The sequence below is a fragment of the Lonchura striata genome, chromosome 6, assembly GCF_050655825.1.
Source record: "Lonchura striata isolate lonStrDom1 chromosome 6, ASM5065582v1, whole genome shotgun sequence".
Taxonomy (NCBI): domain Eukaryota; kingdom Metazoa; phylum Chordata; class Aves; order Passeriformes; family Estrildidae; genus Lonchura; species Lonchura striata.
Window position 1 is genome coordinate 9,698,418 of NC_140708.1, and position 11,686 is coordinate 9,710,103.

The following is an 11,686-nucleotide window of genomic DNA, read 5'->3' on the forward strand; positions in this document are numbered from 1 at the left end:
ACTCTGCGCCGTGAACAGAAATAAAAAAACACACGACCGGCTGCCCCCTCCAGCCGCCCCCCCCACCCCACCCCCCCCCACCCCCCCCCCCCCCCCACCCCACCCCCCACCCCACCCCCCACCCCCCCCCACCCCACCCCCCCCCCCACCCCCCCCACCCCCCCCCCCCCCACCCCCCCCACCCCCCACCCCCTCACCCACCCCCCCCCCCACCCCCCCACTCCTCCCCCCGGGTCCCGGTCCGGAGAAGGGGGTCCCGGAGAGGGTCGGGGCTGGAGGGGGGAAGGCCCCCCCTCCACCCCGCCCCCCTCCCCCGGACCCCCTCCTCCGGAGGGGGCCCACCCTGGCCCCCCCCCCCCCCGGGACCCCCTCCTCCGGAGGGGGCCCTTCGTAACCCCCCCACCCTCCTCCCCCCAGGACCCCCTCCCGACCCCCAGCCCGACCCCCAGTGTGATGTCGGGAAAGCCGCACCCCGGCAGTGTCGGGCCGTGTATTAGACTGCAATGGGGGGACCCGCAGAGCGGCTCCGGCCCCGTGTGGGGACCCCAGCGAGGGCGGGGGGCGCCGGCTCCGGCCCTCTGGGCTTTATTCTGCGGCGCCCCGAGCCCCGCGGCTGCGAGGAAAGAGGGAAAAGGGGAACGGGGAACGAGAACAGGGGAGCAGAGCGGCAGTCGAGGGGAAGGGGACGACGACAGGGGGCCGGTGGGGAGAGGTCGGGGTGTGCAGGGCAGGTGGGGAGGGCCGGGTGAAGGAAAAGAAAGATTGAAGGCAGCTTTGGGGAAGGAGGCGGAATGTGTGGAGGGGGAAAAGTATCACGGAAAGGCGGCAGGAGGAACCGGGAGAGCGTGGGGGGGAGCAGGGGGAGGGGGGACGGGGGAGCCCGGCTGGGGAGGGAAGGAACAGGGACAGGATGGAGGGACAGGGTAGTGTAGGGGTGAGTAGCGGAATAGAGAGGGAGGACAAGAAAAGGGGTGTAGGGGGGCCCGCCCGGGAGGGAGGGAGGGGAGGGCTAGGGGGGAGAGGGAGGGGGGGGGGTTTGGGGGGGGGAGGGTGTAGGGGGTGGGGGAGGGGAGGAAAGGAGGGCAGATAGGAGAGGTATAGAGAAAAAGAAATACAAAAGAAAAGAAACGCGCAAGAAAAGCAAAAGAAACAGAGATATAGAGCCCGACCGGTCGCAACCTCCCGCTCCGAGCGCCCAGCACCAAATGGCTCCGCCGCGCTCGCCCCGCGGTTTAAATAGCCGCGGCCCCGCCCCGCGCAGGCGCGCTGGGGCCCCGCGCACCTGTGCGCGCACCTGTGCTGGCCCCGCCCCCGGCCCCGCCCCCCGCCCGTAAATGGCGGCGGCTCCGCGCCCGCCCCGTGTTCTGTGTGGATGCTCGGGCGGACTGCGGCGGGACCGGCGCTCGGAGCTCCGTGCGGGGATCGGATCGGGGCAGCTCCCGGCCTGCGCGGCGTCCGAGGCGCTCAGCTGAGATCGGGATCGGGATTTGGGTCCTGGGCCCGCCGGTGTCTGCTGGGGGAGCCGGGCAGAGCCGCTCCTTCCTCGGCGGGCAGGGAGGGGGTGCCGGGGCCGGCGGATCAAGGCGGGATCGGGGCTGGGATCCGGACCGACAGCGCCGCGGCCGGGAGGAGCCGCTCCGGGACGGGCGCCGCCGCTCCAGCTGCGGCCGGCCCGGGGCTCGGGTCCCGCCTGGGCTCGGGTCCCGTTCTCGCTGTGGCCGCGGGGAGCCGGGGCTGCGTCGGGGCCGGGACCCCATCGGCACCGCCGCTCCCGCAGCGCCGCCTCCGGCCCCGCGGGCGGACACGGAGCCGCCCCGCAGCCCCCGCGGGATGCCGAGCCCCCCCGCCCCGGTAGCCCCGTGGCCACCGCGCTCCCCTGCGAGCAGCAGCGCCCGCCTCCCCCGACCCGTGTCCGCATCCCCGGGGGAGCCCCGCCGGACGAGCGGGGCTGCGGCGCCGCGGCCGGGAGCGGCCGCTCCGCCGGGGCCGCTGCTCCCGCTCCGGCTGTGCCCGGTGCGGGGCTGGAGGCGCCGGAGCCCCCGAAGGGCAGAGAGCACCTCCTGTCCTTGGCTCTGCAGGGCGGGAGCTGCCGTGCCCTGCCCGTGGCTCGCAGCGTGCCGAACGCACGTCCCGGCACGGGCACCGGCGCACGGGACAGCGCTGGCACGGACACGGCTGAAGGGCTGCCCGCGGCTCCTCGGCCAGGGGCTGCTCCCCACAGGCACGCAGGGATGCTTCAGCCCGGACAGACGACAGCGACAGCCCACAGGGACCCCAGGGAACGGCTGGCATTACCTGGGAATGGAGGTACGGGCCGTTTGCAGAGGGGCTCTGACAGCAATCCCTGTTGCCGACCTCCCCGAGCTCCCACACAGCTGCCAGGTATGTTCCAGCCACCCCAAATCTCCTCCCTCTTTTCCAGCCTGAGGCCATCATTCACCAGCAGCATTTCAGCCAAGGCAATCTTCCTTCACGGGTACTAAATGCCAAGCAAGAGCCTCGGAGATGCCTTGAAATCAGAGGTTTGAGTGCGATGATGTTCGGAGATTTCCAGGGAGCCAGCTGGAGGTGCAGAAGGGATGGAAAACTCTCACAGGTGGGTCCCACTGGAGGTGTGCTGCAGGCAGGGATGTGCATCCCTTTCCTGAGGAAAAAGGACATGCCGAGGCTCTGAAAGGAGCTGAGCTTCTGCAGGAGAGATGTTCTGCCTCAGCACAGGCTGGGAGCGCATCCAGCCACCGCCTTGTCGTGCTTTAAAACATCAACTGGAGCCTGAGCTCCGGGTGGGGAGGGAGCTGAGAGCAGGAGGGGCAGGAGCAGGGATGGGAGATGAGGCTGCTGGAATGTCACCTGGAGCAGCTGAACATGTTCTGTCCCTGCAGGAGCCAAAGCAGATCCCTCCTGGCCGGGCTGGATGGGAGATGAGGCTGCTGGAATGTCATTGGAGCAGCCAGGAGCCAAAGCAAATCCCTCCTGGCCGGGCTGGATGGGAGATGAGGCTGCTGGAATGTCACCTGGAGCAGCCAGGAGCCAAAGCAGATCCCTCCTGGCCGGGCTGGATGGGAGATGAGGCTGCTGGAATGTCACCTGGAGCAGCCAGGAGCCAAAGCAGATCCCTCCTGGCCGGGCTGGATGGGAGATGAGGCTGTTGGAATGTCACCTGGAGCAGCCAGGAGCCAAAGCAAATCCCTCCTGGCCGGGCTGGATGGGAGATGAGGCTGCTGGAATGTCACCTGGAGCAGCCAGGAGCCAAAGCAGATCCCTCCTGGCCGGGCTGGATGGGAGATGAGGCTGCTGGAATGTCATTGGAGCAGCCAGGAGCCAAAGCAGATCCCTCCTGGCCGGGCTGGATGGGAGATGAGGCTGTTGGAATGTCACCTGGAGCAGCCAGGAGCCAAAGCAGATCCCTCCTGGCCGGGGTGGAGGGCAGCTGCTGGATCTGCTGTGGGGGAAAACTCCCTGCCCCTGCCAGGAGCGCTGGCTCTGCTCTTCCTCCAGCTCCTGAGCAGTGTCAGGGCCACCGTGAGGGAGTTCAAACCCAAAAAATCCCCACAGCCCACGGAGTGAATGATCCCAGCAGAGAAACGCAGCATTGAAATAAAAATCTTACAGCTCTGTCAAAAAGGCTGTGACATCACTGCAACGGGATTGCCAGGAACCTTCTGGTTTGCTCTTGGATTGCTCTTGGTTCTCTTTTGTGTATTTTTAGTCCCTCAGTGGACAGCTTGTAGAATTTATTCTGAGACTTAGAGGTTGAGCAGGGTTGGCTCAGGATTGACCTTCACCTCTGGTGCCGCTTTGCGCAAACACAACGTGGCCGGGCTGGGTGAACTCGTGACCTCAGCTTTCCCCTCCAAAATGTCCCTCACTTATTTCCCTGGGGTGAGCTGGGATTTTGGCCCAGACTGTCACTCCTCACCTCCCCGTGCCCGCGCGGTGTCCGTTGTGTTCCCCACGGTGCCCTGGGGACACCGGCGGGTCCCTTTGCCTTTCTCCTGCCCCTTTCCAGCCCGAGGCTCCTCTGCCCTCGTCCCACACAGCACAGGGGCACCGAAGGGGAAAGGCTCCAGAAAACATTTCTGCGATTCCTCAGCAATTCTTTCAATTCCCCGGGGAGAGGAGCGTGAACTCACAGCCACCGAGGCCTGACGGGTTCCTGCAGCGAGAGCTCGGCGCGTGTCCGCAGAGGTGAGTGCGGCACCCGAAAGGAAAAAGCGCGGGAGACAAACGTGATTTCTTTTGCTTCAAAGTTATTGCAAGTTCTTAAAGCCCGACCAACTTTTGCTCTTGCTTTTGGTCGGGTGGAGCAGGAGCAGTGGGCAGAGGTGGTGCCATTGATGCGGACGTGCCCGATGCTTTCTGGGGCAGAAAAGGGAGATTAAGCTCGCCTTACATCAAGCAGCTATTTAAAAAGATTTATAGCTCTTTAAACGTAGTGCCCTTTAATTACCATAATGTTTCTTCCATGATTTTAACTAATTCTCAGTGTATTTTATAAAACTTAAAATAACACCTCCTCCCCATAAAACAGACTCATCAAGCATTAGACAAAAATTCCTTGTGCCAGTCTCAGGCTTCCACATCTAACAGGAGACCCTCCCCGTAAGCAAACAAAAAAATCAAAATAACATACCAAAACTAGTCCTTGCTAACATTAAAAATACAGCTCGACTGTATCCAAAAAACCCCCGATTTTATTTCTTCCAAATGCCAAATACTCTTCAAATTCTAAATCAAAAACTCTTAAAAAACAAAAACCATTTGTCCAAGCCCACAAAAAATATAAAACAATCCAATCGATATCCTACATTTAACAAAACCCACTACACAAATTAGTACCATTTGAAATGTAACATAAATAAAAATCTATGACTAAGAAACATATCTCCCAATAAATAAAACCACTCTGTAAAGATATAAGTAATAATCTCAACTCAACAAGCTAAAATTTCTCCAAAACCAAAAGACTTAAAAAACCTTCAATACTTATAAATAATAACATTCAATATGTTAAGTGTTAATAAAATCAAACAAACTTAAATGTCAATGCATTTAAATAAATACATTAAGTTTCTTTTTATCTATTAAAATTAAGTTTATTATTCCTTACTATCAAAATTCATTCAGTCTAAATTTAAATGTTATGTAATATAACTTACCCTAAATTTTATTAAAAATCACTTCTCTAAACTATACAGTATATGGTTAATTTTATTTAAAAAAAAATGAAACTACTCAAATTACAACAACTAAAAGAAAACACTAACAAACACCTATTCAGAAGTTAAAAAAATATAGTGTATTATGTCATCAATTTCATCAAAAATTCTGTTCTTCATTACAATCTCTACTCTTTTTATCTTTTATAAGTAACACCAAAAAATAGCAATTACTATTCATATCATGCTATTTAAGAATTTTACTCTATTTCCTTAATATATATTTTTAAAGTTATCCTAACTTCTTCAAACACTTACTACTAATATACTAATTATATAATAATTTTTATAATAAGCAATATTTATTAAATATTATTATAATATTTACAACCAACTTTCATATACTTTATTATCTCTTTATATAATGATCTAAAAAACACATAAAATTTCTAATTCCTACTTTTTTATTCTCTACTTATACAGCTCTTAAAACAAGTTAACCCTCTAACTAATCTCTACACTAACTCTATAATTTAACCTAATGTTATCTCACAGTTTTAAATATTTTTCAAGACTAAAAAAAAATATATTTCATTAAAAACCTCCTCCAAACTGTTAATCTTATCACTTTCCTCAGTTATTATTACAAAATCACTTTAATATAAAACCCGACTACAACATGAATTTCTATTTCTAAGTTTCACACTAAGTAATCGCTCTCTCATACATTTTCTCCACCTTCACACTCTCAATATCCAAATCCAAACTCACAATCCTGTCCATAACCACTTTCAAATCTTTAAAAAAAAGTTTACTATACTCAAATCTATTCTAAAAACACTTCTAAAAAATCCAATTATTAAATAATGTAATTCATCTTTAATCCTAACATTTTTACTCTTAACTACTATTTTTAGAAACATTATATAAAAATACATTAAGTAACATTCACCAATTAAAATTTAAACTAGAACCTAACCCTAACTCTACCTAAATAAAATAATTAACAAGAAACCTAAATATTTTCTACGTCAAAAATAAAATTCAAATAATTTTAACTTAACAATTTAACTTTATTGGTATAACAAATAAACTTATTTTTATTTTAAACTTAAAAAATCATTATCCACACATAATTATTTAACTTGCTACTAATTTAACATTTATCAACTGTTAAAAACTCTAAAATAACGTACCATCTTTTAATACTTAGTAATGATATAATTTCACCTATGTTACTAATTATAGATGTTATCTAAGTAATTCCTAATTATTGTCAATTTCTTCTTTACTACGTACATTATTTTATTCTTATATTTCTTCATGCTTATAACTGAAAAATTATAACAACCTATACCATTATCTTGCCAGTCTCTATACAATTTTATAAAACAAAACTTAACAATACTTATTTCTCATGTCAAAACATAAAGTTTACTTATATCTCAACAAGTACAAAAACCCAAGTCAATTTCAATAAGGAACATAAAACCAGATCACACAAAAAACACACTCGCCACTCCACAAATAAAACACCAATGTAAATACAAAGATACACTACACCTGACGTCTTGTACTGCACCCACCAAAATATAGAAACTTTAGGTTTCTTTATAAATATAAAAATCAATATTATAAACATCTTATTTAATAACTTACAAAGTATAAAATTCTATCAAATATTATACTTCTACTCTATTTACTTTATTTACTTTTAATTATATCACTTTACCAATTAACCAACCTAAAACAAACATTTAAGTAACTTTAACTAAAGTTTCAAGTTTAAATACTTTGTATTTATCTAGCGCTTCTCAAAAAAATCCATTCTTTACCTACTTACTTAATATACCAATAAAAAACATTACAAGTAATCCATATAATTAAAAAGCCCTTACATTATTAGCTCTTAATAGAAAAATAGTTACCAATTTAAAACAAAAAAGTCATTTATCCATCAATAGTAATCAAAATATAAAAGTAATTTTAAGCCTTGAAACTTAAAAATGGTAGGATCACATTTTATACCACCTATTACTTCAAGAACACTAAAATAATTAAATCAATTGAAATATCTAAATAAACGATCTAATTCTACATCTCTTACACTAAATACCTTTCTAACAAATATAAAAATATTAAATACGCAGTTTTACAAAAAACCAACAATAAATTTTCTTTTATTAACACACAAACATAAATATAAAAATTTAATAAAATTTATAAATGTATCTAATCACATAAAATCTACTTATAAAAGTGTACAACTTTAAGAAATATCAAAAATAAGAATAACTAATATAACAATAAATAAAATTTAACACCATAATTTTAAAATCTTATAACAAAATTATACATTTAAATTATATTATTATAATAATAATAATAATAACGATAACACCTTCTTTATGTTAATATATGCAACAAATGCTTAACAAAATCCATTATTAATTTTATTTTTTTTAAATACAGAGGGAGAGGGGAGACGTGGGAACGGGAAAACCAGAAACTCCCACGGACACTGAAAGATTTGATCTGCAGCCTCGGGAGAAGCTGGGATTGATGTGCAAGTACAAGACGCGGGCATTAAGCAGGAAAAGAATGAAATAAAAGACAATCCCTTCTGTTTCTGTGGCTGTCAGTGAGAGCCTGCCCCGGCTGAGCGAGAGAGAAACCGCGTGGGCACGATGGGGAAGGGCTGGCAGGGCAGGGCTGGGGCTGTGTGGGCTGAACGGAGAGTTTGCACCTTCTGACAGGAGGCGCTGAGCAAAAGTCCCCTCGGTGCAGCGGAGCCGAGCGAAGGCGCTGGGCTGGAAAAGCCAAATAAAGGCCGGGGTCAGAAATTCCGGCTGCCTCGGAACAAAGAGCCGTGAGCGCTCCTGAGCCCCGGCAGCTGCTCGCTCTGTGAACCCCCACGCGCCGGGGCTGGGTTTGCCTGAGCCCCGAGTGCCCCCGGCCCAAGAGCAGCCCCGGCCCTTCCCTGCTGAGCGCGCAGCGATCGCAAAGGAAAAAAGGAAACTCTGGCCGGCAGGGCTCTCTCTGCGTGGGTTAGGGCAGGGCCCTGCGGGGAGCAGGGCGCTCCAGCACGGACAGCCCGGATCCAGAGCAGCTCCAGGGCTGAGCAGCGGGCTGGGGACAGCTGGGGACAGCCGTGAGCAGAGCCCGTCAGCCTCCCTCCGGGGCTGGGACTGCCTTGAGCACACAGCTCCTGCCAGGTGTGGCACCTACAGACCTCAGACTCCTCGCCACAAACGAGTTCTGATCTCGCTCTCGGGGTGACCTGCACCTCCTCCCCAGAAACCGCAGGAATTAGAATTTCGGGCCGCTTTTACAAACTTTACGTCAGCTTTGCAAATGCAAATCCCAGCGGGTCCCTGCTTCCCAGAGCGCCGGTCCTCAGCCATCTCCACTTCCCTGGAAAACTGCTCCAGCCCCAGGCTGTACCAAGGTGAGCACAAGTCTGGACCGCTGCACTCGGAGCGAGATCCAGCTACAAATGGAATTCCAGAAACGGCCTCCAAAATGTTCCATAATCACACCTTTAAAATGGCTCCACAGGGCAACGGCTCCCGTGCCAGAGCGGCACCTGCACGAGTCCTTGTGCCAGCCCTGGCGCCCTGAAAAACACAAGAAACCAACATCACACAGGCCTTGTTTGCAGAATTCCTGATCCAAGCCCTCACCTGTCCTGCCCAGCACCGAGGGAAATCTGACACGGTATTCATAGGTAACCTTTGCTGAGAGCGGCCATCACCCCGGTCCTCCAGCCTGGGCAAGGTTTTGCAGTGAATGGACCCAACTTCTAACCCTGGACCTAAATTTCTGTCAGCTTTTGTTAGAAAGATACTGGAGAGTAAATCCTACAACAGATTTAAAACGTTGCGCAAGGAATAACCGGCCCAGACAAAACCAAACCACCCCCATCTCTGCTCCACCCCATTTCTCCCAATTTTGGGAGAAATACTGATAGAGTTTGTAAAGACTCCCCTTCCCTGCTGCACCGTCCTTCACTGCACGTCCCTGTTGAGAGAGAAATGGAACTGGAAACAAGTTTTAAAGGATGAGTTTGTAAATAAGACTAGATACTTTAGAGAAATAGAACTATGAAAGATGCATTCTAATAAGATTCATGAGGGGTAATTTCAGATGATTGGTTTTAAGGCATAGTGTAGCAAAAGCTAATAGGCCAAGAAACGCTTATAATGTATTGTAATTAGGAAATAGTTGGCTTCTGATTGCGGTGGCATGAATTATAACATCTGTATTGTCTCACCCTTCACGTGAGACTGAAAATGAAATAAAAGTTTTTAAAAACACTTCTCAGTTGCCTTATTTCTGGGTCAGAAAAGGGCATAATCTGATAAACTGGTGCGTTGTGCGAGGAAGATTTATCTCTCTCAATGTCCTATTCCATGGCATTTCTAAGTCAGCTTTTCTTATCTCAAATTTTCCATTCAGATACATACTATGTAAACCTCCTGTCAAACTCTGACAATTTTCTGCAAGTCCATTTCCCACAGCAGAACTGCTCCCTGCCCAGCACAGGAGCTGCGAGTGCTGTTGCAGGGCACAATGCCTGAAGGAACACCGGAGCTGTGACATTAAAACCAGCAAAAGCAATTACTAAGTAAAAGAGATCCTCACCTGCTCCAAGAACTGAACCTCTGTGGCTCATCCTCACGGGGTGAACCTGCTCCAGGGAGGACTCTCCACGCAGCCCCCGAGACCTGGGGTCAGACGCTGCCCTACCAGCAGAAGAACAAGGGGTTAGTGAAGCTTTTTGGACACATTCTGGCCTCAGAGTGGTCTGACAAAACATCCGTCAACGTGGATCTTTAATAAAGGCAGCTGGTACCTATGCTTGCAACAGACTTCCGTGTGTTATTTCCTCGGTCTCTGTTTTAATACATTTTGATATTAAAAGTGTTTAAACAAGATTTAACCTGAGCTCTGCACCCTGCCGTGCTCCAAGCCCTGAGGAAGAGCTGGACATCCTCACGCTCGCCCAAGCTGAGGCAGCTCTCACGTAGGGACAGAGCTGCTGCAGCATTTAACAACACTTAGAAATCACCCCTGCCTTGAGGGCGTCCAGAGCTGGGAGAAAGCCCTTCCCACCACCCTCTTGGATTTCCCTCCCTGCCCCTGGCTTTGCTTCCAGCTTGGGAAGGTTTGTCCTGGGGCCATTTCAGCAGCACGAAGGGCTTTTCCAACCTCAGGGGTTCCACGGGAGCCCAGTGACTGACCCAGCTGCGCACCCAGGCACACAGATCGATTATCCTGCCGTGAGCCAGAGCACTCCAGGGCATCCTTGGAACAGCTGCGGAGAGCGGGAAAAAGACACAGCTGCAGCACCGATCCCGCTCCCTGCTTTCCCAGAGGGGCAGGAACACCATTTCCTCCCGAGCCTGAGAGCTCCCAGGGAAATCCCTGTTAGGGTGACACTGAAGGTGCCACATTTCTGGCACCCTTGCCCTAGAACCACGGCCCAGCAGGTTTCTGTGGGAGTGGGGATTATTGCTGCAGTTCAGAAGCTGCACAACCCTAAAGCATTTCCTTAGGGACACGAAGCTCCCCGCGCGCATGTTGTAGTCCAGTTTGTAATTTCAGCGTCTTTCAAGAGAGTTTAAATCGCAATGAGGCGACTCGGTGCCAGCACAGCATTAGCTACGGGACATCGGGAGACTCACCAGACGACATTCTCGGCAGAGCCTCCATTCTCAGCGCTCCAGCTGCAGCGTTCGCATCTCTCACGGACTCCGAGCTCCGTTTCCAGGGCTCCCATCGGGAAACCGGCGGCCGCTCCCAGATGCAAATGCCCAGGGCACCGCCGATCCCAGCCCCTGCTCCTCTCCCCCCCGGACCCCCCTTCCTCCAGCCTTTACCCCTTTTAGAGCCACGGCCCCGCCCAGGACACAAACGGAGGCTCCCAGGTGCCTCCTGAGACCCAAATCATTCCAGGGGCATCAGGAAATCAAGAGAAATTAACTTTGTAGCCATGATTTCATGTCTTTTGACTCTTCACATGGATAGTCTTAAGCCGTACTTTGTCATCATTTGGTCAGCTCATGAGGTTTTTTAGTTTTTAAAATTGTGTTTTCTCGAGGCAGAGAAACTGCAACTATCTATCTTTGAGTAGAGGAGCACATACAAAATGTCAGGGTGAAAGATTACTCATACCAGTGTGAAAAAAAACGCTAATCGCTTGGTTTTTAAAATTTTAAAAGTTTAATAATAGTAAAATGGCTATAAAAATAATAATATCATTAGAGTACTAAAGCTTAGAGTTAGGACAATTACAAGACAATAAAAAAAGTAAAGAATTACGGACGTCCAGATGTTCTCGGACATTAAGTTACGAAAAGCATGACTTGTGAATAAAGGAATCACCCTTAAACTAATATACTTGTTGCATATTTATATATCCTTTATGGTCATGAATGCATTCTATTTTAAACAAGAAACTCTGTTTGTTGTATGTTAATTGTTCCCTTTAATCCCTTGGTGTCTTCGAGTAAGGCCTGAAGAAA

The 11,686-nt window shown here is 49.3% G+C and overlaps 1 long non-coding RNA gene across 1 annotated transcript; it reads left to right on the forward strand.

Annotated features, from left to right (window-relative positions):
• Window positions 1–2,319: 2,319 nt before the first annotated feature.
• Window positions 2,320–7,787, forward strand: LOC146767024 (uncharacterized). The gene is made up of 2 exons (XR_014956105.1): window positions 2,320–2,596; window positions 2,883–7,787. It is a non-coding gene; the product is annotated as an uncharacterized LOC146767024 (long non-coding RNA).
• The last annotated feature ends 3,899 nt before the right edge of the window (window positions 7,788–11,686 follow it).